The sequence below is a fragment of the Falco cherrug genome, chromosome 8 (assembly GCF_023634085.1).
Source record: "Falco cherrug isolate bFalChe1 chromosome 8, bFalChe1.pri, whole genome shotgun sequence".
NCBI lineage: Eukaryota > Metazoa > Chordata > Aves > Falconiformes > Falconidae > Falco > Falco cherrug.
The window spans coordinates 10,082,724-10,109,579 of NC_073704.1; the positions used below are offsets into that span (position 1 = coordinate 10,082,724).

At 45.5% G+C, this 26,856-nt stretch overlaps 1 long non-coding RNA gene across 1 annotated transcript; it reads left to right on the top strand.

Moving 5' to 3' along the window:
- The first annotated feature begins 9,996 nt into the window (after positions 1 to 9,996).
- LOC129736674 (uncharacterized) lies at positions 9,997 to 18,253 on the top strand. Its single transcript, XR_008733645.1, has 5 exons — positions 9,997 to 10,331; positions 10,442 to 10,635; positions 10,926 to 11,108; positions 17,096 to 17,256; positions 17,935 to 18,253. It is a non-coding gene; the product is annotated as an uncharacterized LOC129736674 (long non-coding RNA).
- The last annotated feature ends 8,603 nt before the right edge of the window (positions 18,254 to 26,856 follow it).

Sequence of the window (26,856 nt, forward strand, 5' to 3'; positions counted from 1 at the left end):
AGTAAACACATGTGGTGATTTGGCATCTCAAAGGAATCTCATTTCTACCTGACAACAAACCCTACTAATTAACTAGAGAGACTGAATGTGTTATGAGTTGGGGTTATGAATATGGCAAATTGGGTGCAGATCCAATTTTAATATTCTTTGAAGCTAATGACTTTCTTATCATCAGCTTCAGCGTGAGCTAGAGAAGTATTTCCCCTAATATACTACTATGTAAACTGGTGGCATCGGTCACCTGCCACTTGGTCTGCCATGTTTTTGCAATGAGCTGATGGCCCAAGGTCCAACTTTTTCTGGAAAACACTCAGAGCGCATAAACAATGAACATAAGCAATGAATTTGAACCCTTCCCTCAGCATGGGTTTTTGGCTGAGTTCCCCTCTGTCGTACCCAGAGGTGACCGTCCCAGCAGGGATTTTTGGGGTAGTTCACATTGCCTAACTTGTTCGTTCTTTTGTAACACAGCTATCTATCTGGTAGCATTCACAGTGCAAACTCTTCAGAATAAAAGGAAGATCTCATGAAGCTTCGTAAGTTGTTTGTGGTTTGTTTTAGGAATCTCTTGTAAATTCTTGGTTAAAGATTAACCAGCCTCTCCCCATAATAAAATTGTTCATCATTGACATGAGAATGGAAACTTCTTAAGATATCATCTGAATAAAACTTAAACTTCATTTGTCATGTTTGATACATTGTCTCTGAGGAATGCTTCTGCCCGATGAGAAGAATTCCCCCAGTTTTCTTCCATTGAGGATTGCCAGACTACTGGTTTTTCTTCAGAAAGACCCAAGATTCAGCCGATGCAACAGTCCGAATATTTGAGGCATGGAGAAGTCACGTTGTGCCATTGTAAGAGAGAAATCACTGGCTTGACTGACTCAAGGTCCTGTCCCAAAACTTACTGGAGATGGTGATGATCTTTGACTTCAGGTAAGGGTCTGAGAAGACGAGGGGAGAGCTCATAGGCAGAAACTAAAGGACTGATAGCCATTAAGGCTGCTGAGTCATTTGCAGGAGTGAGATTCTGCGCGTGGCCTCAAGAAAGTCTTAGAAATCTCCTGGCTGTGAATCAGGGCCAGCACGCTGTTTGTGCTTGTTTAAGTGCTGGGGTGAGTCTCTCACCATGGTGTGCCATCGCCTTTTTCTCTAGATCACCTTGTCTGCAGCTGCAAGCAAAGGGCAAGTTGACCTGGCCCATTCAACTCTATCTAGGCAACAGGGAATCATGTCTAATCCTTCCCCTGCATCACTTCTGCTGGGGATCTCTTACTCTATTGAAAACAGCCTTTTCCTACTTCATTGCAACAGAGGCTTAAAAATCACCCCAGTGACCAGCGTCTGTATATGCTGTGATCATCAAGTCCCGATTTGGTCTGTGAGAGGCGACTGGCTTCAAAATATTTCGTCATTTTCTCTGGATCAAATGATGTAATTGCAGCGAGTCTTTTAAACGGCAGCATCACCCTTCATGTTGATCGACTGGATCAGTCTAGTAGCCAGGTAAGCGGCGTGTTTCTGACCTGCCTGGCCAGCACCTTGGCATTAAGCTGAAATTCCCCTTGTCACCCCCAGGCAGTGACAGCACAAGTGGATTTCGAGCAGTACCTTCTGACAAGCGCCTTCTGCCACTTTACCAAGACCAATATAATTTTCCCAGTTAATAAAGATTAAGTGTTGGTTCCTGGCTTTTGCTTCTGTAGCACTAATATTTCTATTTTTATGCAGTACTTTCAAGAAATTACTAAAGCTTCATCTGAGGATGAATTTGTGTTTTTAAAAGGTGATGAATCAAAGTACGTTTTTCTCCATCTCTGTGCTTGACTGTCAGATCCCAGCCCTCCAATAAATCATTTCCCCCCAAGACACCGCAGAATATTTAACAGAACCGTGTTAATGGGAGGCAACGGTAGGCCCTCAAAATCGCATTATGAAACTCACAATAATCAAGGGAGTAAAAATACATTTTGCTTGGATTGCAGTTTGAACATGCTCGGGTTTGGGGTTTTTTTTCCTTCTTTTGAGTCAATCCTAATGTAGTTGGTCCTCAGTAAACCCAGCTTTACCCTCCTGCCCTTCAGTGCTTATTTTTGTCTCTTAGTGCATCGTATAAGCATGTCATAATTTCCAGCATGCAATTATCAGTGTTTTTTGTTGGTTTTTTTTTTTTTTCACAGCAGAGTACCTTAGGAGCCACAATGACTTCTGGATTCAATGAAATATGAGTTGAAAGGATTACTGTGTAAGTACTGGGGTCGCTTAAAATGTAAGACTAAGAATGAAAGCTCTTTTCAAAGGAATATGCTTGTGAAATAGCCTCTGTGTGTCCTATTAATTCCTGGTACAGAGATTAGGGATGGAGTTCCAGAATACGACGTTTCCCAGGGATTTCTGTCAGTGCAGAAACCGAGCCCTTCCAATGAGACTATATAAATACTCAATATTATCTCATTATTTTTCATTAATCCGCACACACCAGCCCGCCTCCACATGCTGTAATTCCATGTTACCACCCATGTTCACATTAAAATAGGAACAGATTATTCAAGACTCCCACACAAATCGTGAACCTCTATCCCTTCTGAGCTGTCACCGGCCATCCCTGGGACGGAGGAACCTCTCCCCTAGGCAAGAAGTCTTTAACCCTGGCAACCTGGCCCTTCAGAGCTAAATGCCTATTTTTATTCCTGGCAAATGCTCCTGTGGCATCCAGTGTCTGAGCCCAGATGAAACTACCCTGTCAAAACTGATTTTTAACAGAAAATTGCTTTTCAATGAACACATTCTCTATGGAAAGTGTCTGCTTTTCATAGATCTGGGAGGATTTGGGGATTTTTTTTTTCCCCCTCAATAAGAGAGCCTGAAACTCTAAACCCTCTGAAGGTTTCTGGGTTATTTTGTTTGGTTTCAAGAGGAAATACTTCCCTGCCCTCAACTCCTGATTTCATATCAGTTCAGATAATGTCAAGACACTATTTGCTGCTCTTTCCCATTATTTTTGTTACTTTTCCTGTTTCAGGCTGCCTGCATGTAGTTTATAGGGTGTGGTGAGGAATGTAAATTATTATTTTCATGTAGGTGTGGTAGCTATTCAGTTGTAAATCCTGTTTTCAGTCCTTCTGACTACTTTATTTGTGATCTGTAATATTGATCTGTCTTCAGGGCAGAGAACGCTGCAATCTATCAGGAGCGGGGACTTTTATTCCTTGCTAAAATCAAGCATTCAAAGCACTCCCAGAAATCTCCGAGAAGGAAAAAAGAAAAAAAATCTTGCTTGAAGCCTTTCTCTCTCTCTCTTTTTTTTTTTTTTTCCTTCTCCCTCTTTGAAATAAGTAGAGGAATTTGTTTCTGCGGTTGATTTGGTTTTATCGGTTAGTTGCAAAATCTGACCAGCCTCCCTTTTCAAATTCATCTCCCGTGATAGCCTGCCACTGGCTGTCTCGATAACCGACTTTAAAAAAACAAGTTTAAAGGTTTGCCTCTGAATGTGATTCATGACAGTGAAGAAACAGGACTAATCTACAAAAGGGAGCTCTGCAGTTGCTTTTGGACTCGAGTAGAGTTGTCCAGCTGTTTCCCGTTCCACGTGAGCCGTAGCAGACGTGCCTGAAGCGCAGCTGTATTTCCACCCAAGCCGTGAAGGAGCATCTTGGCAGCCCGCTGGCAGCAGTGCCACGGATGCTCTGGCTCTCCCAAACCCCTTTCTGGACCAGTCCCACCCCAGGAAGGGTGAGCTGCTGCCGAAGGCAGGAGGGGATGCATCACCTGTAGGAGCAGACCCTCAGCTGCCACAAATCTGCGTGGCCTGAGCAGCCTTACCGAAGCTAAGCTGATTGACCCTGGGTCTCTGCAAGGTGTGAGGGCTCCTCTGAGCTCCCTGGCTTGGTGTGTCTGCTCTTAGCTGTCAGCGAAGCATATTCTCCCCTGCGTGTCCCTTCTGGTGACAGCCATTGCAGCCACCAAACTGGGTGATTTTGAGAGAGCATCTGCCTCTGTTTGCTGCAACTTGACTTCTATTTGCCAGTTCAGTCCGTAGCTCATCTATGGATAAATCCAGACATCCGGGAATACAGTCATTGCATTATTTTAATTTTTTTTATTATTATTTTATTTTACTTTTTATGGTTAGCTTGAGGGGCATAGAGTCCTTGTGCCTGAGGTGGTGGCTAGTGTCTCCATGAAAACTGAAGTGTAGATGTCACATGCTGCATACTCAGCCCCGATGGCCACACTTGACCATTTTGGCCAGTGTACTGTGCAAAGTGTAGAATATAGCTGTCCTCAGATACCTCTGTATATAGTTATCTGTCGAGGAGATGTTCTGATGGCTAACCTGGAAACAGCGCAAGTCCTACCAGCTTGAAAAGCTTCTCCTTTTACTGAAGTGGCAGAAATATGTAATGTTTGGGTGACGCTTGCCTTTTCCGAGCAGTGACTGCACGGTTCGGATGCCTGCAGTACATACCGAGTGCTATGCTGCTGCTGTGTGGCCATCATAAGGCATTTAAAGTGCTTTTTCTTGGGAGTTCTTTTGAAAAATTAATTTCTTTAGTCAAATGTTCTCTTTATTTGCCTTCAACTTTTCCCCGCTTTCTTCCAGTAAGAAAACAGAAGTTGTCAGTAGACATTAGAACACAGCAAGGTTTAAATCAATCCAGGTTGGTATTGATTATTTGCATTATGTTAGTTCTTAGAAGCCCTTCAGAGCTAGGTGGTGGTCTAGCACAGAGCAAAAATAGGTCCTAGCTAGCAAATGGTTTTATCATCTAATTATAAAGAGAAACCAAGCTTCTTCTCATTTTCAGAAGTCCGAAGATACATTTGTAATGCTATTCTGACTCCTTCATTTGTCAAAGCTTGGGTACCAGGCGTGGAGATGGAATTCCTGAAACTGTCCCCCTAGCATCTTGCTGCTTCGTGACACTGTTCCCCAAGTATTTACCTATGGATATATACAGAGAGATATATACCCTGTGTTCCCATGAATGGCTTTTCAGTGTTCGTGGAGCAGTGGGCTGTGCTCGCCGTTATGCATTGCACTTTTACCCCATGTTTAGCTGGCCTCTAAGCTTTGGCTGAATCACTGCTTTTAAGAACACGCCCCGCTCCTTATAAACGTGACCGGCATCACTGGTCCTTGGATGTCTGATCTGAAGCCGAGATGTGCTAAAACACGTGTTGGTCAAATGAGTCCGGCTGCCCAACAGATCCGGATGGCTTTGGATAACTGACATCCTAATCTTTATCGTGCTCTCGCAGACCTGTCTCTGTGAATGTTACTGGCTCTATTTCTCTGGTTTTTTGGTTAGATCTTTTGATAAGAGCGTATGATCTAGGTCAAAACGAGATCTATGTGGGACTTGGCTAGAAGCGCTGCATCTGGATGATGTCCTATTCCCTGTTCCTACTGAAAACTCTCTGGTACATCGATGGGCTGAGATCCATTTAATATGTGAGCATTGATTTTTTTGTTTTCTCCAGAGAGGGGCAAAGTGGCGACAGTATCAATAGGGTACCACTTTTATGCTGGTCAGATCTGCTGGAAAGGAAGTTTTTAAGATTAAGCTGGTGCGATGCACCCTGTACAAGACACTTTAGCTGCTCTTAGGATACAACTTTATGTAACAGATGGAAGGTGAAGGACTCTCTGGGTCTGGTATAAACTCAGTTATAAAAGAAAAATTAAGCTCTTAAGGAAGGAATGGTTTTGATCACATCACTAGCCAGTTCATTCAGCTTCATGTGAAACTGCTGATATTTTAGTGGCCTCTGGCTCTCCGGTCCTGCCAAATTCAGATGACCACAATACTGCCCACATACTTCATTTCATCATATGTATTGCTGCATTGCCAGGACATCTTTGAGACCCAGGCTATTGATAGGGAAACCTTTACTGTTACTTGAGGGTGATCTGTGCATGTCTGAGATAGGCTGAATAAATCGTGAATGATGTCTGATGCAATTTTCTCTTTAGTCGTTTGCCCCGTTCTGCTACGCAACACCAGGATCCCCAACCTGAAGTTTCTTTTGAGGGGAAAATGATGGTGGAATAAGCCAAGTGGTGATTTTATAGCACAATAGTTCTCCCAGTACTGCTCTCTCAGAGTACCCTCTAATCCATCATTCTCAGAGCCTTTGCACCACTTGGCTTATCCTGTTCCACACTGGACCAGACAGAGGGTTTAGTGCAAAGCGCCCTGTGTCTATCTTGGGAGGTATTTAGGCAGGGTATTCCACAGCAGCTATTTTGGGCTATTTCCCCACATAGAGAAGCTCTAGTGTGTTATCTCGATGGAACGAAGAGTCAGGCCTGTTCTAGATAAAATGCTTTCCCCTCCAACTGCCTGATGGCTTATCTCTGGTCTTGCAGCATCACTCGTAACCCTTCTCCTGACCCACTTAACTTTCTGCTTTTAGCAGAGCTGGGGTGGGGGAAGGGAGACTTGATTAATGAATAATATTCGCTTTCTTTTAATGTGAAAAACTCTTCAAGTGCTCCATGCTCATATAATTAGGAGAGAAATCTCTATTCTTAATCAGCTGATAAAATATCTATGGGCAAAGCTTTAAGAATGTATTCCTGGTATGATTGCTTCATATAAATTATTGGGGTTTAAGCATTTTTAAGAATCTCCTAACAAAGGAAAGGACTTTGATAATATAATTTGACACGTCACCTTGTTTTCTTTGCCTGTTCAATAAAAAAAACCAAACCAAAACTAAATTTCATTATCCCTTTTCCATATCCAAAGCAATTTCTACGAAATCAATATTTTAACAAGTATAGCAATCTAAGAAGGGCTCACCTTTTGAGCTTCAAAAAATAGAAAGGACTGCATATAGATAGTCAAGGCAGTGAATGTGTTGTCTTAAATTTTATTTTCAGCCCAGCAGCAGGTACAGCCAATGCATGCTTGTGTGTTGATTTATTTGGAATTAAGCTGGTACTTTTAAGCCATTTCCTAGTGAATGACTACCTATCAAAATGTTTTTATCAGCTGGAGCTGGCTGGTGTTAATTCAGGTAGTTTCTGGGAGAGCCACCACATGTAGTTAAGCAGAGTTCAGCCTGGTTTGCTATTTGAATATTAATTTTTGTGAATGCCTCTGTTCTACACAGCATGGCAGGGACTGCTTGACAAAATGCTCCTCCCCCTGAATCTGTGTGCAAGCAAATCCAGCAGTATGATGGAGACGATCCTGTTTGTACATTGTCACTGGATGGTCTGGTGAAACAAGGAAGGATACAAATTCTGGCAGTTGTGAGTAAGATTATTAAAATGTTGGGACTCTGGACCCTCCAGGACAGACTGCTGGAGAGGAAGCCATGGGCACTGCAGCTGAAGACATGGTTATGAAGTGCGACTGACGTAGGGGCTTTTCCCTTCCTCCCCAAACCAATTTAAGGGACTGGTTAGAGGGCTGCCAAGGTGCAGGTGACAGGGCGCTTGGTTGACTTTACAGTTTCAGCTCCAAGGAGAGGAAAGAAGGAGTGTTATCGTGTGCACATCCAACTTGTAAGGGTTGTCACCAGGTTCTGCTGTTGGGAAATGGCAAAACAAGCAAGCAAATCAGTTAATATCTTCCCATGGCACACAGCCTTTCACATTCTTGCATTTACCTTCATTGCTGATATTAACTGCATGAATTGTCACTGTTACTCCCACTGCTTCCCAAGGACAACTTCACCACGTCACCTTTGATTATTTTTTTTTCCCCCATGCATTTGTTCATAGGTGGAGAGGAAGAATGCGTGCTTTGCTTAGCTGGTGTGGAGCCATCATTACACTGTCACTTTAAAATTAATTCACTGCTAATCACTTACTCCGCCTAGATGATACCCATATTCTACTGAAAAGGCACCACCTGATGCTTCATTTGGGGAGGATGGAGAGAGGGAAAACCAAAACCTGACAGTTGCACTGTGAACCAGTATAATTAATATATCCCATATGCGACATTTAATTTTAACAATATTAATAATGAAGCTAGCTTTTTTGGCCAAAGCATTGCGTCTCCAGATATTGCAGTGTAATTTTGTCTATATAAGGGAGCAGAAAGAGGAAAGGAGTCAAATTTTCCTTTTGGAGTTTGTACGGGATCTAGCAATCCTGGCTCCTGGTGGATGACTGGGGCAACTTGGCATTACCAATGTGAATCATTGCAGCTGTATGGAAGAGTAACCATCTTCTCTGTGCCGTTGCCAAAGTTGCTTTTGGTAGCTGTCCTCCGAGTCAGGCTGGAGTTTTCTGAGTCACAGATCAATTGAGGTTGGCAGGGACCTCGAAAGATCATCTGGTCCAACACCCTCCTCAAGCAGGGCCACCTAGAGCAGGTTGCCCAGTGCTGGGCCCGGCTGGGCTTTGAGTAATTCCAAGCACGGAGTCACTGCAGCCTCTCTAAGCAACCTGTGCCAGTGTTTGACCACTCATGGCTACAAACGTGTTTTGCTTGTGCAAAGATCACGTTGGGAAACAGGATGCCCGCATGGAGCGAGGCGGGGTGTTGCATGCGCCGGACGGATAAGATCAGGGCAGAGCTTCTTTTTCGGTTGGCGCCAGTTGCTGGGCTCTGCTCCCTGCTTGCAGCACATGTAGCGACGGGGAACCACCTTATCTACCGGCCCTGAGCAAGGAAGCCTCAAACCACAGCTGGGAACATTTTGAAACAGATTTTTGTCACCCCAGAGGAAACATCATAGGGGAATAACAGGCCCTTGTAGCTGTAAACCAGCGATGACAAGATAAAGGCACCCAACTCATCCTTGTACATATCTAATAGTGCAACAGCAACTAATTTTGATCCCTTTATTTCGGGATGGGAAGGAACAGGGACATTTCTCTTTCTCCACAATTCTAACTATTTCATTTCCAAATGTAAAGTATGTGTACACCTATTTTTTCATGTATATATATAGATACATAGGACTTGTGGGGGGCTGTATGCACATACAGAGAAGTGGGACGTGCTAAAATGGTGAACTTTGATATAGAGTTTGCGGAAACCCGGCCATGGAAGTCAAGAGGATGATTCCTGCTGTGTTGTGGGGAGCATTGTGGGTACCACTCGGAGCCCAGAGACACGGCACTGGAGGCTTTCCTGCACCTGGCTGATGTGAGACCTCAAGCTAAATCTACAGAATTAAATCTTGACCAAAGGCAGTACATTTCTCTGCTCGAAGGATGCCTCATGCTTGAAGAGGAGTTCTAGAAAATGTGGGCAATGGAGAATTCCCAGAGAAGGCAAAGTGTGGGTCAGAAAGCATTCTTCAGAAGGCAATTTGGATTGATCTGGCATTGTCCACCAGGTAATTGATAGCTATCACTGCTATCCCCGTTAAAATAATGGAATAAGTATTAAATCTCGGTGGAGAAGTGAGGGAAGGGAAGCCAGAAAATCATCCACAGGTGGAATGGGATCATATAAAAAGTTGCACTATTCCAAATAAAGTTGATTCACCTTATCTAGTCCCAAATAAGCACCTGAATGGGTATGAATCAATACTAATGGAATCAATAAATGTATGTCAATTTAGTCTAGTTTAAAATCTATTTCAAAAGAGAACCAAAGGTAGGCTCTCAGAAAGCATTTTGGTACACCGATGCATGAAATACTGCTGTCAGATAAATTCCTATTGCCCCAGATAAGGGTATGGTAACACAAAATGAAGACAGGCAGCAGAGAGATAAAAGCAAAGAAACTGTTTAGTGCCAGAAAGGGTGATGTGCGAAGTGGTAGTGGTCGAGTCCTGGCACCATCTAGTATTTGTATTGCTGCTGTTTGCCCTATGCTGCTGCAGCAGCAGTGAGAGAGCTCAGTCTCCAGCAATGCCAAATAGCATTATCTTATTTAACTTCTTTAATTTTACCAATGATGAGAAGTATGTCTTGTTTTTCTTCAAAACGTAGTCATCTCTGACACACCTGGCACCACTTCTGTTCTGAAAGATGTGGTATCGTTTCCCAAATTGTAATGGCTCCTGAATTCTTTGAAACCTAATTGCAGAGGACGTTAACCTGTTTTTGCTGTTTTCTACTGTGAATTGGTGTCGGTGGGTGTTTCTGCCCACTCTGCAAAGTGTGCCACCCAAAAAAGGTGAAGTTAACATGAAAGCCAACCAAAAGCTGGACTAATGAAAAGGTCAAAAATATTATTAAGCATTAAAATTCTGAGAAGTCCCTGTTGTGCAGGAGATTGTAACAAGAAGAGGAAACAGCACAGCATGAGCGATCTCTCATGATAAAGATCTGGTGAGCAGAGAAGAGCGGAGGAAGTAGAGCACATGTGATAATTCCTGTTACAGGACGTGGCGCTCCTCCTCCCCATCAGGTGGGGTGCTCAGGGCTTCGGCTGAAATATGCTGGAATTTGGTTAAATTTAGAAACCATGTTACCTTTTTTCTAATTTAATCAAGCAAATGGGAACCTTTGTTTTTCTAGTTACAGAAAGGCATCTGAGGCTGAAGTTGTCTGATCCCAATAAAGCATCCTCTTCTCCCCTGACCTGGAAGGAGTTGGTCCCACGTCTCTCTAGGATCACTGTCTCTGTACTGTGCCTCGTGTGTAACTCAGACACCTGTTTTCTGAGACCTGGGATGGAATTACTAGCAGTGTCACATTTTGGCACCAAACAGGTTGGTACCTAGTTCCAAGGGCTGGCGAAAAGTAGGGCTACAAAGACTCCACTTAAGCTTTTTTGTAAAAAAACTTTAAAAGTTTTAAAGCCCATGTTGTTTTAAGGCTTGAGCAGGTTTTGTCATATTTAGATGCATCATCTAAGGGATGAGTACAAGTTGGTTAAATGACCTCAAATATAAAGAAATCAATTATTATTCTTGTCACTCAGTACAATCTGCTCTATACTTCCACCATGGAGGCTTGTTTTTTATGTCACTTAATGATTAGCCTCTGTTTCTACCCACAGACACACCTGATGAACATGGGGAGGGTGACAGAGGTCCACCTATGTCCGTCTGTACCGTAGCTGTAGTTCTCCAGTAACATACAGATGCCAAGTCTCAGAGGACGGAGTGAGAGAGTACAACCCATGGGAGCAGCATCCCTTCAGATACCCTGCCTCAGGCTGGGCCTGGGCTCTGCTCTGCAGGTGAGTGGATAGCTCGATTTTCTCCTCCGATGAGGATGCAGACCAGTTGACAAGCGGGATGGTTCTCCCCGTGCCAGCAGGTGCTGAGCTTTGCAGCCCTGCTGAACCGCAAAGCAGCAGCGTGGGCATTGGTGTGCCGGGGTTTTTTAGCCTGGATATTGGCACGAGGACACAAGAAAGCAAACTGGGGAGCAGAGGCAAATGGTCACATTTGACAAAGCTCACCAAATAGCCGAGGGTGATCACCAGCTGAGAGCTGCTCAGGGCAGGCTAGGTGGGGTTTGCTAATTCACCCATGCATGCAATTCCACGTGGGGTGAGAGGAGGCAATGGCATGGCAATGGATCATGAAAGGCATTGGAGAAAGGGAGCGACATGAACAATTTGCTCTGCACCCAGGAAGGAAAGGAATCGCCTCATCTTTTGCATTTGGAACATGGTGGTACATGCACAGGGATGCAGGCCCCAGGCAGGATCCCATGTTGGTTTAGGGGAGTTCTCGACATGAATAAAGTCATTCTAAAACTTGATTTGGCAAAAAAAAAAAAAAGGTGGAAAAAACGGCTCCACCACTTTCCTTCCCTACTCAAGCTTTTATCTGGCTCCCGTAGTAAGTCAGAACCATGGAAATGTAGAGCTGAGATGGACTGTAGGAGACCGAGCAGTCTGACACCACCACGCAGAGACAAGAACTCTCATGGTAGAACAATTAAATCAGGATAATATTTATTCAAGCCGTTCTGCAGGCTGTCTGCAGGAGAGATTTGCTATGCAAGGGGGACGGGGCTGATCGTTGCCCCATACCTGCTCAGGCCCCCTTCGCAGCTGGAGACAGTAAATACAGATGGTTGATCTCCCCTCCAGTGTCCCCACAGTTGCTCCGGTTTGTGTTTCTCCATCCCACGGCAGCAAATGTCACTGCTGCAGGGCGGGAGGGCTGAGATCGCCCGCCTGGCCCCTGCGAGAGCCTGGTGTTGGAGCCAGGATCCTGCACAGGCTTGGGACAACAGAAAGGGGTGCTTTCAGGTGCTGTCGTGCTAATTATTCAGTACTCATCAAAATAACTGGAAAAATAACTTAGCAGGTTGTATTGGAATAGTTTCTCGTTGGCTTGAACTGGTGTTTTATTCTGTGGGGACTGAAACATGAAGCATTTTTAAAGGCTTGGACTTTTAAAAAATGTTGACATAAGGGGCTTTTTCATTTCTTTCTTCCCTTCCCATTCACCATGGAAAGGTAAAAAAAAAAAAAAAGTCCTAACAACAACCTAATTGGTGCCTGTTGTTTTGCTTCTTTCCATGCATTCATTTTTCCTTGTTGCTTGCTACCTAGTGTTTTCCCTGCCTTTGGAGATGCTAGCCAAGAAGCAAGAGAGGAACTGAAACCTTAGTGATGCAACATTTTCCAGACACATCTGTGTTGCTGTGTGGAGATGAAAAGGAAAAACTCAAATCCAACCCTGAGATGTTTCAGTTTCAGGCCTCCTGTTAATATTCTAACCCCCTTGCAGGCACTTTAGGACAGGAACTGTCTTGCTATGTGTGTAGATAACAAAGAAACAATCCTTTTCTGATGGTAGTCTGGGAACCACTTACATTATGCTGTCCTACCTGTCACGCGGCCAGTTTGAAGATCCTTGTAATTTAACTTTTTTTAAAAAAAAATACAAAAATAATATTTCCAAAAACCAAAGAGCAGCCTTTTGTTTCCTTCAGATGCCTTTCTGGTGAGGGATGATTTTAGGTCAAGAACCTGCCTCTAGTTTCAGGTGGCAGCTTGTCAGGCAGGATTTTAGTTTATTATTTTTTTTTCCCCATGGATGAATGATTGGCCTAATTCAGGGATCCTAAAATTATTATTATTCTCTCTGTGCATGACAAACACACCTGTAATTTCTCACGGAATATGCTTTGTGGCAGAAAAAATCACATTCCCTCCCGCGCTGATGCGTGAAATGTATCCTTATGTAAAGAGCAGCTTAGCTCATCTGTTTATTGCTCCATCAGACTCCACGGCTGTATGTAAACGCTTGGCATGTTTGTTTGTGTGATGGTGGTTAATGCTCATTAAGCGGAGAGACTAATAGCACTGCCTGGAGCCAAGCAAAGTGGAAGGCAGTTGCCATACGCATTTCCCCAGCTTGATTTGGCAAGCACAGGCGGTGCTTAACCTGCGGCACTCCTGCTGCTCCTCCTGCCTGCATAGACTCTGCGAGCTCCTCTCAGAGCCTGGCGTGGCTTTATGAACGCATGGAAAGCACTGGTGACAGCGGTGTGGGACTGGTGGGCTGCTGCTGTACTCGGGGCAGTTGATGGAGCCGTCCCAGCAGTTCTGCTCCACCTGGTTTTTCTCTGTTTTTCCAAGCTGCGTTCCTCTCTGATGTCCACTGCTCCTCCTGGGTATCCTCTGCTCCTATTCCATCAGGCTTTGCTGGCTAATTTCTCCCTCAGCTTCTTCTTGTGCACTCAGGGGATTATCTGTGTATGACAGCAAATGGGAAACTGAGGCATCTGGCTGTAGAGTGTGTCATGTGAAATATGTCGGCAGTGGTGTAGTGCTGAGCTATGAGAAAATATCACCAGGCTGACAGATCAGAGGAAGATCAGGGTGCTGATAACTCTGCCCTCTCCAGGCAAGAGAGACAGACCAAGGCTGAAAATCAGGCACAGCACTGGGGGCAGCACGGGTTTCCCCAACCTGTTTGCATCCCATGCGCTTAGAGAAAAGGTCCAGTTAGGGAGAAAGACGAGAAGGACTTTGGTTGTGTCCTGACATTTGATTTTCAGGGATAAACAAGGCTTAGGTACCCCGAACAGGTTTCCCCCCCGCCAAAATCACACCTGTGAAGTCGGGGTGTCAGCTGAGCTGCCCATATCTGTCAGTAAGCATGAGGACGGCTGTGACGAGGTGTCCGCAGAGACACTGCCCAGGGGATGTACCTTATCAAAGGCACTGGATCCCAGCTCTGACAGCTGTGAAATCACCTTGTCAGCGGCACTGGGTGGATGAAATGCAGAACAGACCCTGCGAGAGAGCGAATGTGTTAGGTGGTTATCAAGGAGCTGGGCTCCAACTGGAGTCGCTCGTTTCTAATGTTAGCATTTTGTTAGAGTTGTCTTGGTTGGACGTGACAAGGTTTGAAGAAATCTTGTCTTGTGACTGGGGTGGTTGTGGCAAAAGGCTGGGGTCTGACCAGGAAGTGTTTGAAGGTGAGACGTGATGTGATGCTCCCTGGTGAGGCTGGAGGCTTCCTGAGGATGCTGGACCACGGAAGAATCTGGAAAAGGGCTGGCAGCAGGGTACTGTGTGTGTGGAGAGAGGGCCTGAGGTGCTGTGCATCACTTTGAACCAAGGGAGAGCTTTTCTCCAAGATCCCTTGGGAGGAGCAGAGTCGAGGAGGTCTTCACCAAGGTTTTGGATGCTGATGACTGGGCTGGGCACATGGTCAACGTAGCAGGGAAGCTGGCAGTGCCCACTCCTGCCTGCCCTGGGGTTGTGCCCCTGGCCATGCCAAAGAGGCCAAGCTTTGGTCCAGGCATGTGCAGAAAACCACACCTGGGTAAATGTCATGATGGTAAAAAAATCCAAGCAACCCACCATAAAACACCCCTAAAACACAACAAAAAACCAAAATTTTGGTAATCGGTCTTGGTGGGTGTGATTGGTGATTTTGCCATGTGTGAAGCATCTGGCTTTAAGTCTTTTGGGATAAAACCCATCACGTTTTTCTCTTTAGAAAGGGGAAGATCTCAAGTCTATCGACAAAGGCTGTTGGATGGTCCAAGAATGCATGAATGAGGCCTGAAGGGAATTGTCCTCAACCCTTATGGTTAAACAGGTGGTTAGAATAGATAGTGTTAATACTAGAAAAATTAGGCAATGCTTACAGCATCCATGGGGTATTTTTGTGATAAGCTGTGGCTGGAATGGATAAAAGTGCCTAAGGGACTTGGGCACCAGAGTCTCACTCATTTTGTCTGACAGCTTTGGGCTTCTCAGCCTTCTGCAAACACTGACGTATTTTTTCTGGATGATGAGTGCTTATTTTCAAGTTATTATCATCAGATAACTGAGTCTTACTAAGTAATGGTGGCTTCTTACTAAAAGTTACCTCTTCTCCTGGATGAGTTAGTCTTGAGTGACAGTTTCTCTCTTTCACTCTGCAGAATACATACATCTGATCTTCAGACAGAGGTTGAAATTAGGTCTCATGCTTGGTGAAAATACTTTAACCAATCAGATATTGAACAAAAGCTTTTGCTTTTTGCTTTTTCCTTCTCCTTTTTCCTTTTTAGAAGGAATTATCCTGCTTAAATTCTTAATCTGAAAGATTGAAGTGCCACACTGGGGAGTGAAGCTTGAGCATGACGAAATCCCAGGAGTGCAGAGTTACGGGGAGGTGAGATGAGAGATACCTCCACCCTCATCACCCCCTCACTGAGGATTTCCTAGGACTTCTGTTGAACTGGGGCGACTGCCCCTTGGTGTGATGCTTGCTTAAAAAGATCTTGTCTTGAGGCTTGTGGCCCCTCCTGCCCATTTACAGCCCAGGGAATGTCTCCATCCATTTAAAGCTCAGGCTTCTGCTTATGTGGACCAGCCTCTTGGGAAGTCTGGTAAGTCTCAAGCCTGCAGCCCTTCAGCCCCTTAGTCAAGAGCTTGACCCAGTCAAGTCAATGCAAGTGTAACCACAGCCTCTGAGAACCTCTGGACTCGGGTATATCTAGAAGCAAGTCTATGAGGATTGGTGTACTGAATGCAAAATGTAATAGCACTCATTCTGGAATAAGAGTCGATTTAACTTGACTTAATACATTTTCTTATTCTAGCTTAAGAGCATCCAGAAAAGCTCTTCTAGTCAATTTTCAAGTGTCAACAAGCTGTTTTTCTTGGTCTCACAAACTCATCTTTGAAATGGGAATAACTTAGTCTCCCATATGGTGTTGAAATCTACTTCATAGTGGAAATCTCCTGTATATTCATGCAAAATTTTAGAGGAGCAGGTGGAAATTATCTGGCAATTAAAGTTAGCGCTGTGGAGCTAGGACTTGGTATGACATAGTCAATCTATTCAAAGTTCACATCTCCCACTGTCAGCAGTTGGTTACGTGACTGTTCGTCATGCTGCTCCTCAGAGGGGGGGAAAAGCCCTTGAAGAGATGGCAAAAGATTTCAGCTGATTTCCGATAACTGTGTTTGAGCAGATGATTACATTTATCTGAAAGGAAATGGTTAAAAGCAGTTCTTTAGCCGTTCTGGCTCTGACATCATTCTACAGACTTATTGGGGTATTAACGAAGAAAAGTAACTTTCTGTGAATGCAGGAAGTGGCCTCCAATAAAGTTTACAAAATTTCACAGAAAAACAGACATAAAAAGGTCAAGACTCTCCTCAGCTATTCATGTCTAATTTTATTCCGACCAGTAGATTTTTTTACTCACTTAAAATACTCAGGTCTGAGCAATAATACAGGATGGCTGCCGTCATTCCGAAGGGGAAGTGTTCATCATCCTCTTGCAGCAGCAGCCGCAGGTGTAACAGTCACCATTTTTCAGAATTGCACAGTATTTTAGCGACTGTTCATAGCTGATGCTAGATCAACAATGAAACATTTTTCTCAAATGCAGAAATGGAAAAGTTCAGGATTTATTTATTTATTTATTTATTTATTTATTTTGCTTCTCTGGCTTTTTTCAATTTATGCAGAACTAATTATTCTCATAACTCCCTGAAAGGGTTTGCTCAAACTTTCCAAACTGTCTTGACTGGAAGCCCTGATGAATTATTTTAGCTCCAGAATGCATGATTTGCAGGGAGGAATAAGCATGTATAAACAGCTGGTTTTGCTGGAAATTGGTTTATGATGTTTCAAATATATTAAAAAATGAAGCACAACATTCCAGTGAGGCCCCATCAGTGGACAGGAAGATTTGCTACCTGTATGTTGTGGGCATGGCTCCTGTTTAAATTTCTCTCTGATGTTCCAGGGAGGAGCGTCATGGCGTTGCTGTGAAAATGCTGATGTGCAGTGAGAATCCCAGAGAGCATCCTTGGCAGTGTGGACGCTCATCCACTCCTTTCAAAACAGAAGCAAAGCTGCGTGGCTGGTGGGAACACAGGAGGTCCCATGGGGTGACAGCACGTGCAGGTACAAAACGTACTGGTGGAGAGAAATGCTTCAGGGTCGGCCATGAGCGTTCTGAGAATCAGCTGGGGGATGTCATTCTAAATACATTTTCACCATTTCATTTCACCACGTGGGTGGTAAAAATGGGAATGAGGAATCCAGCCCTGGGGAGCAGCTGCTCAGGTGGGATCCTAGAGCTATCCAGGGCCTGGTGCTCAGGGAGCTGGGGGCTCTGTCCATCCTGCTGGGGCCAGAAGGTGACAGGGGAGCTCAGCACTTGGCGTGAGCGGTCTCAAGGAAGTGGGAGTTTAGTTGGCCTAAAATTAAGCAATGGATATTAAAAGGAGCACGATTGATCTCAGCTGGAAGTTGGTGCATTTTAAATATGGGATGGTTCTTTATTGCATACTTTGTAAGAGTTTGGTAATGCCTCTGATTAATTATAGAAGCTGAAAGAAACAGCTTTGCACAGTGGGATAAGCGTGCATTTGACTTGGTTCCAGGTATGACAATAGCTAAGAGCCATCAGAACTTGGAAGAAAGTCGCTGCCAACAGTCTTGTCTAACCCAGATGATCCCGATTTTCTACTTGCTCTGTCAAACCCTGCTCCCTTGTTCCTTTCTGATGGAGCTGAGGACAGAATTTCCCTTTGAGAGCAGCTTTTGTTCCTGTTAGCATTAACCATGCTTTCTCTGTAGGATATAAAGAGCCTTAGAAAGAAAACTCTCTCCTCTGCCTTCCTCTGCTTCACCGGCAAGAAATGCTGTGTACCGAACACGGAGGACACATGGGATGGAAGAGGTTTGACCTCTAATCTAAGGTTCAGAGTATGCCACCAGACAGAAGCAACACATCTCAGACAATATTCAGAAAGGCATTTTTGAAGAAAATATTTGCCATTGGAAATTACCAAAGGCATATTGTCCCCTGCTACTGACTACAGCAACTGGAAATATCAGACCAACTCTTTTTTTTTTTTTTTTTTAATTTTTTTTCCCCTCTTCTCCCTGAAAAGTGAGAGCCCAAGTAAGCCTTCACCACCTCGTGGCAAAAAAATATCTGCGCTGGGGAAATTGGTACGTATGGACTGGGTGGATGCTAGAAGATGCGCACTGTTAGGCTATGGGATTCTGGTCTGAAATAAACCCACAGCCTGAGTGTTTGAGGTTTCCTGACACTGAAAATGAATATATTTTTGCAAGTGTTTGCAAGAGGGATTGTGTGCATGCCGTGCGATTGCAGTGTTTTATTTTGCATGCTCACGTAGCACTGCAACTGGAGTTTTATGGTGCTTTTCCTCTTGTTCTGGGAGGAACACCTTCCCAGACAGGTAAAGGACGCGGTGTGTTTGGATGACCAGCTAGGCAAGGTGATGTATAAATGAGAAATATGATATTCTAACTGGAAGAACACAGACTTCAGGCATTTGGGCACTTTCATAGTTCTTTAACACAACTTGGAAACAAAATGGTTAAAAGCTGGCTAAGAATATTTACCTCTAGCCACAGATTAAGCAAAATTTCTATTTTATGCCTTTTTTCCCTATCAGGCTGCTTAAACCTGCTAAGAAATTAGTTTTGACGATGAGTTTTCATGCATAAGTTGAGCTGTACACATTTTTTTTCTTCTAATGTGTAAAATAATTGGATTTTCAACAATGTGGTAGGTTTGAAGTTAGTCAGACATGTAACTAATGGTTATGAAGTGTGTGTGGGGGACCTTCAGGTTGTTCTTTAAGGGTAAGGACGCTGAAGAAAGCCACAGTTCAGAGCAGTCCAGTTCAAATGCTTTCTTGGCTGCAGCTTTTGCTCTGCCCCTGTGAATTTCCGTTCTTTGCCAGGGTACTGGGGATAAAGGCTGCCATGAAGAATACTCAAGTAAGTGTAGGGTGTGTGGCATGTGTAAGCTGGACACCACCTTTCTGGGAAGTCATCTATTGAAACTTTGAACATGCAGTCCCTGGTTTTGAAGGAGGAGATGAGGGAGTTTTGCCTTGTTCGAGGATTTTGATCTTGAACTGAATAATATAGCCTTTAAAAGCCCATAGTGGTGATGTCTGCCTTTCAGAAGTCTATGCAGGTTTGTAACTCGGTACTTTTGTACCCAAAGGCATTAATGTCTCCACGTGTTTCTTCATGGACTAAGGCTCCAAAATGCCACACTGAAGTGCAATAATGTTGCTTAGGGAAGCTGAAAATATCTTGCCTTGAAATCCTATCTCCTCATTGCTAGATGTGTCTGAAGGCATGTGTAATAACTTCCCTTATAGTTATAAGCTGTGTAATTAGAAGCTATATATGGTTATAAGATACAGTTATAAGTAGCTATAAGCTACTTCGATGCCCTAAAAATTGTGGAGGTGGAAAGGATGCAATGTTTCAGGAGGGCTTGGACAGAAAGAGGAGCCCACGCCTAGGGACGCATCTCCCCACTTACACACAGATGTGCAGGAGGGGAAAAGCCAAGCTGCGGAGAAGCCCCTGCTGGGCATCAGGCAGGGAGCCGTGGTCTGCTGCTGCCGTGGCCCCGGTGGTGGTGTCCGGCTCTAGCAGTTGTCCACATGTTTGCTATTATTTAAAGGTTTGGGTCTGCTTTGGAGTGAAGTTTTAACGTCAGTGCAGAGTGTAAGGGCTGTGATTTTCATTTTTAATAAGAGCGGCATGTTTGCTCACCAGCTGCTGTCAACTGGGGCTGAGGGCAAAGAGGGAGAAGGACAAGATGTGTAAGCTTGGATGATGAACCCCTTTCAGGACTATTCTGCCTCATCCAGCAGTTTCTGTAGCTTTACAGCTGCTCTTCAGTGTGTGGATGGGAGAGGATCTCTTCCCTTCCCGCCCAGAGAAGAAATCTTTCATATCCTCAGCACAATCCATCAGCCCCAGGCTCCTTCCTCCTCCAAAAATCCTTGTGTTCCACTCACCTACCCACGCCAGGCATGCGGCTCTGGTACTTCCCGTTCCCTTGCTCTTCCTCCCTCCACACCTTTCCGATTTGGGATGCAGGTCTCTCCGGTTTTCCCTTCCCCTCCTTCCCTTTGGTGGATTCACCCTAAGCCAACCCTGAAGCCTGGGGTGGCAGCGAGCTTGGTGGAGGGAGGGCTCGTGCCCCCGTGGCAAGGTGAGCCCAGAGATGGATCACATTTGGCTATCTGGCAAATCTGAAGTTTCCCTGGAGCGCCCCACTTCACTGACTTGCAGGGTGGGGGGAAGGGAGAGGTGATAAATGAGTCACAAAAATGCTGTTTTCAGTGCACACTAGGTGCCACAGGGCTCCGGCGTAGATCTGAAAATGCAGCTCCTCGGCACATGCAAGCCGTCTCTCCCAAGGCTGAGAGCAGCTTGCCTGCTCTGACAGCCCGAAAGCTGCCAGGGGAGCCGGCGAAGTCGCAATCATTATTTAATTATATGTCAGAAAAAGGCCCATGGGAAGAGAGACCCACAGACTCTCCAGTTCCCTGTTCCAGCTTTTCGCCCATCAGTGTACTCGGAGTCACAGTCCAGGCAGGCACAGCATCCTCTTCTGAGCCTGCAGCAACGGATACGCAAGCTCAGGTCCTTCAGGGACCCTCTCAGGTGCTTGTCATTGATCTTGAAGATGCAAATTGGTAGCAACTGAGAAAATTTTGGTTTTCCTGAGGTTAAAAGTCACGTTTTGTCAGCAGCGGCTTCAACTCTAAATTAAGGCAAGTTTCATCTGGGCATTATCTGACACAGAGGCTGCCATTTGCTGAAACTGAAATTAAGATGCCACTTTGGATCGAAACAACATCCCCTCATATTAAGATATTATAGCTGTGTTTTCTCCTGTAGGATACTGAATAGAAGCTGCTATTTAGAGGCGGTTTAGTGGAAAGCATCCATGGACGCTGATGGCAGCTGTCTGCTATCTGCCTATGGGATGCAAACGTTCTTGTTCAGTTGCTGGACACTACATCTGTACATTAAACGTAAAGACTGAGTTTTCCTCAGGCTTTTTAGGTCTGTGACACACATTGCTCAGGGATCATGGTTTTATTTCTTCTTTTCAAGATCAGCACAGTCAGGCTGTACGATCTGGCTGTGCTCTGGACCAAGTGGCCACCGCACTCATCCCTGAGTACAACTATTTCCTGGCAGAAATGAGATAAGCTCGTTTGGGTTTTGTAGGTGACAGTCTGTGCTACCCAAAGACCACAAGGTGTGGGCAGGAGTGTTTGTCTGATACAGATCTAACCACGATTTTTAAGGAGAGTTGCCCTGGGGGTTGCAGTTCACGCTTGATATTACTTACTAATATTTATTTTCAAACTCAACGTCAGCTCAAAAAGGAGACTCTTAATACAGAAGAAGTCAGATTCCAGGGAATGAGACACTGGATCTGACCCAGATTTCTGGCCAGGAGCTCTGATCAGTGTGAAGCAGCTACCCTGAAGTTCTTGCTCTCCAATTAGGGACCTGTCAGCAAGCGCATGGCTAAGCGGCAGTCTGGTAAACATAGGGATGTTTTTATTAAACAGCTTTGGGATACAAGATTATTTATACTGACCTTGTTTTCCAACTCTTCAGAGGCCCAAGGAGAAAGCTTGAGGTTCTGTAAGAAGTAAGGCTCCTTCATTATACTGCTTCCCATCTGTCAGGTTAGGTTTTAGGACCTGTAATAGGTATTCATCTCTGAGGGAGCACTGGGGATTTCACAGGCGAGGAAGCACATGAATGAAACTTTGTTTATCAGCGAAGGGTCTAAGAGTACTTTCATGTATCACATGGGACACGAACTTAATGACAGGTGAGTGGGTTGCTGGGATGCAAGCCGAGGGTAGTTCTGTGCTGTATCACAGAGCACGTAACCTGCAACCGTGGTATCCAGAAGCGTGGATGGAGGGGGGGGCGGGGCAGGAATAAAATGGAACCTCAGGTTTACGTGCAAAGAAATTAAAGCTTTAGGGTTTTAGGGTTGCAAGAGGAAAGAGATGTGAGGTAACCTTTCCCCTTGGTGTCTGTGATGGTAATTTCCTAAAGACAGCATATAAGGTTGTGATTCCCTTGAGTGGTTGAGAGGATGACAGGCAGTAAGTAGTCTGATGGTAAGACCAGTCAGAGCAAACCCTGAGCGTGGATAAAGGGTGTGATTTTCCCAAGTGCTTATGAGACCCATCATTCCCACTTCAAGCCCTATGATAACTTAAGGGGATGTGTTTCCCTTTGTCCTTTTCAGTGCCTGGTGAAATCTTCAGTGCATTAAAGGAGAGGCAGCCAGCACGTCTGAGACGCAGAGCACCACGTGCGTGCAGCCGCTGCGGGGGTGTGAGCCAGGTCCCGAGGAGCATCGGCTGGGCAGGGGGCTGTGAGGAGCAGCCTGGGCTCCCCAGCTCTGCCCTGGCAGTAAGCGGGGCTTCTTGTGAGAACTATTTATTACCTTTTGGAAAATGTGATTAAAAGTGAAATCACCCATTTGACATGTAGTTTATTAGCCCCATCTAATTAAAGCCTGCCTAGGAGTGCAGGTGGGATCCCAGTGAAATCCTACAACTGAAATGCCTTCCCAGCGCAGGTGCAGACCACGGGAAAGAAAGATGGGATAAAAGTAAATAATGCTGGCTGCAGGAAACATGTAAAATTATTTCCAGTTACACCTAGCATGCTTCTCCCCGAGTGCTGCACACGCAAGGTAATCCCCAAGCTGTACTAATTGCTGGCAAACTTGTAATGAGGTTTTACCGTCCTTCTGCACCGCAGAGGCCCCACGTAGCTGTTTGCCTTGCCCTGCTGTTGATAGCCTTTCAGGTAGATTCTTGTGATTTCAGAAAGCTGCGTCAGTCCCTCGTAAATTGGATGCGTTGTCTCCGGCACTGTTGCTCGGTGTTGCTGTTTGGCAGGTTAGAACATGCCCAGAAGTCAGATGTGTAGATGCTCGTTTTTCCCCGTGCAGGGATGGAGAGGTGCGTCCTTCTGTGAATGGCTGGGGCATGTGTGGGATTTGTGAAACCAGGTGCCTTCCTCAGGAGGGGAGACAGCTCTGGCAGCGGTTTAGGACCAGCTCTAAACCTTGCAGCGGTTATGGTGTCTGTGCGCTGTCTTTGCAACCTAAGAAAGCTGTCGGGCGCTGAGTAGCGTCAGGTCATGTCTGCTGAAATCCGTTTGCTGGAGACTTGGCTGCCACTGCTGCCTTGGCTAGCTGGTTTTGAGTGAGGTAGCCTGTCTGCTCAAGATGCAATGACCTCTATGTGCTGCAGTATTGGTGTTCTTGACCTCTTTTATTGAAAGACCTTGAAAATGAAGGTAACTCGTTAGTCATTTAGAAATAGACCCACGTAAGCTAGGAAGCGGCATCTTAAAAATCTAAAAAACTCAACCTGGAACACGTTACACAAGTTTAAACAAGCAGTGAAGCACATGGTGTGGAGCCATGCTCAGGGACATGGAGCCCATCTCCATTAGCCTTTTCCTCAACACCCTGTTCCTATCTGGGCCCAAATGCATCGGTGTTGTAATACGGGAACTGGCTGTAACATGCATCACTAGAACAAAGCAACATGCATCACGAGAACAAACTAATTTTTATTTCAGTATTGCCCTCACTGTTTGGTTTGTTTGTGGTTGTTTTCCCCCCCCTGCTTTGTCAGTGCTTGGTGTTTCACCTGACACCTGGCTTCAGATAACTGATGGAACATGGAGGACTTCTGCTCCTGTTGGAAAGCATGGGCCTTGCTCAGGTGGCTGCAGCTCCCAGCCCAGTGTTCGGCATCGCCCCTGGCTCTGCTCCTCCCCAGCCACCCGTGCTGGCCTTCCCAGCGCCTCTTGAGATGCACCTGGATCTCTGCTGGGCACCGAGGTGCCGTCAGGGCATGTCCCTAAATCACTGTGCATGAGTGAAAACCTTGGGGAAGGAGGAGACAAGTAACCTTTCTTCCCCCATTCATGAGTTTCAAGGCAGCATTGGGATTCAATGAGGAGCCAGTGGTTTATCAGCTCTTAAAAGCTAAGGGAGTTATTCCTGTGCCGTGTGCCCACCTTCTTAGAGGCGTCTCATCCTCCAGTACCAAGCTGCATTCAGCCTTTCCCATGGCTCCTTCCAGTTCTCTGTGGCCAGGTTGCTCTAGACTAAAGCAAACCTTGGATGGAGGTGCCTCCCCTGAGTCGGCGAGCAAGGGAGAGCTCTACAAAGCTGCCGTAGTGAAGCAGGGAGAGCTTTCCTTCTGCTTGCTGCGGAGCTGGGCTCTTTGGCACCCGCCATTTATTAACCCCTTGCTCTCACACCTGTTCTCGCTCTCGCACCTCCGGAGCTCCGGAGCCACTTCTTGCACCTCCCACAAGTGCACATGCTTTTGCTCCGAGAGCCTCCCTGGATTTCGGACCTGTGTGTGATCAGAATGAATTAGACTTGGCTGAGGCATGGGATTATTGCAGACCTGTCACTTCACAGTATGTTCCTGTTACAGCCCACACTCATGTCTGCTAGTATTTTAAAGTAAACTTTAATTAGCATCTTCCAAAGGGTGTGAATAAATTGTTTTGTTGTTGTTTTAGGTTTGGTTTTGTTTTAAGGAAAAGAGTGTTTACTCACCGAGGACATGTTTCCAAACTCTTCATCCACGCTAGTCCTGGTTTTCTGATATCTCACCGTGCGTATTACAGTGAAGCTCTGCCTGGTGCTGGTGGAGGGAGGCAACGTTGCTCAGCAGTGGGGTAGGACATGCTGTGAAGGAACATGCAAGCACTGGAGTATTTTGGGACCACGTTGGAGCAATGTTGTCAGACTCCTGATGGCCATGTGTCACCCATTTACTAGCAAGCTATTCCAGGAGAGTCACTCCAGGCGAAGAAGAAATATCTGCAGTCCAGCGGGCATGGCTTGGGCTCAGAGCCCTCAAAGGTCTTAAATAGCTTCTGTCTGACGGTGCTGCAACCCAGCAATGCTGGAGAGACCTCCCCCTTGTTGTCAATAACACATCTGAGATGCTGTTTGCGAGCGGTGTTGAGCATGTTTTCCAGCCTTCACTCCAGAAAGGGTGAATCGGGTATCTGATGTGGTCCAGAGATTTGCTCATAGGCAGCAAAGGGATGCAAAGGATGTTTGGTACGTGGCTGAATTCCTGCAGAATTCCTTTACTGCTGAAATTAAGTATCTAAATACTGTGTCAAGTTTTCTACCCACCCAACCCCTCTACTGGACTGATTTGTGAAAGTGGTGGAATAATGGATCGGAAGGGGATGAGCTACACACCTGTTTGCCCTCTTTATGGGAGTGAGTTGAGGATGGGCTGAGAAATCAGGCTGGGACCGGGGTGTTACCGGCTAGTGTTGGCACAGAGTAGGGATCCCCGCCACATACCGTCTGTTTCAAAAGGTGGTGTGTGGGGTGAGGAAGGTAAACTCACTGCCTGGAATACTGGAGGCAGGAAGAAGCAAACTAGCAGCAGGGGGGGGAAAAGCTAAATTTAAAGGCCTTGGGTGGTAAGCAAAATTTTTCAGAGGAAGGAAGGTGTTGACTTGGATGAGCTGTGTGGACCTCATTGGATTTTGCATCGCAGGGAAATGTACTGGAGCAAATGTGCCGGTATGAAGTACTGAGGCACACAGATCGACTCCTTTTGGTTTCATCCATGCATGGCTTCGGTTCCACCCATCTTGTTTAAACAAACATGCTTGGTGGGGATAAGGCAAGGAAAATCCTGTTCTCCGCTTTGTGTTTGTTCTTCCCTCTGCTCCTCCAGCAGGGACACTCGAAACACAGATGGAGCTCAAGGCGTTAGGTTTTAACAGTTCCAAATCAATTTGATGTGCCCTTAAAAAATCCCACAGTCATTTCCAGCGACATCCGCAGAGCTGCTAACAGCTGAGCATGTGCCCAGTCACTAGCTGCTGCATGTTATGGTTTTCTCATGCTGAAAACCATTCTTTTCCTGTTATGTGAAGGCTTCAAGTGTGGCTTTCTGGTGGCATCAGCACAAGAGCATCTTTAGAAGTTATAAAGTGGTGTTATCTGGAGTAGCAATATGGGAGCAGCAGAGTGGCGGAGACCGGGTTTGTCGCCTTGTGCTTCTGAACCAGCTATTCCCAGTTTCCTGGTGAGATGGCTGTCAGTGAGTGCCACATTAAAAGGCCTGCTGTAGGTCGTCAAGAAAAGGATAATGTTTGGGAATCTAAACACCCGATTCTCTGACCCAGTGGAAGTGAAAATGGGCTACCTGCACAGCTCAGCTCTCAGTACCTTCCAGTACCCCCCCAGACACAACCCGCTCCTTGAAGGAGGACCCTCGGCCTACTGGGAAAGACTGGAGAAGAGTTGCCCCCCATTGCTCCCTAGTATGGGAGGGGGGGAGCACATGATGCAAAAGAACTGGCAGCCCATGCTGTGCTTACCCACTGGTATAAGGCGTTGTCCTTGTTTGCATGAAAATACATATTTAATTACTTGCAAAAATAACAAGAGGTTTCAAAATAGGAAGGATTATTCTATTTATGCCACTTCTGCTTTATTCCTTCCTCCAAGGTCTCATAGAAATGATGGTGGGAATGGACTTCAGGAGGTCTGTAATCCAACCTCCCATCTGGAGCAGAACTGTCTCCAACACCGGATCAAGTCAGCTGTGGCTTTGACTACCCAGAGTTTGATCACTGCTGTGGATGGGGAGATGTTGC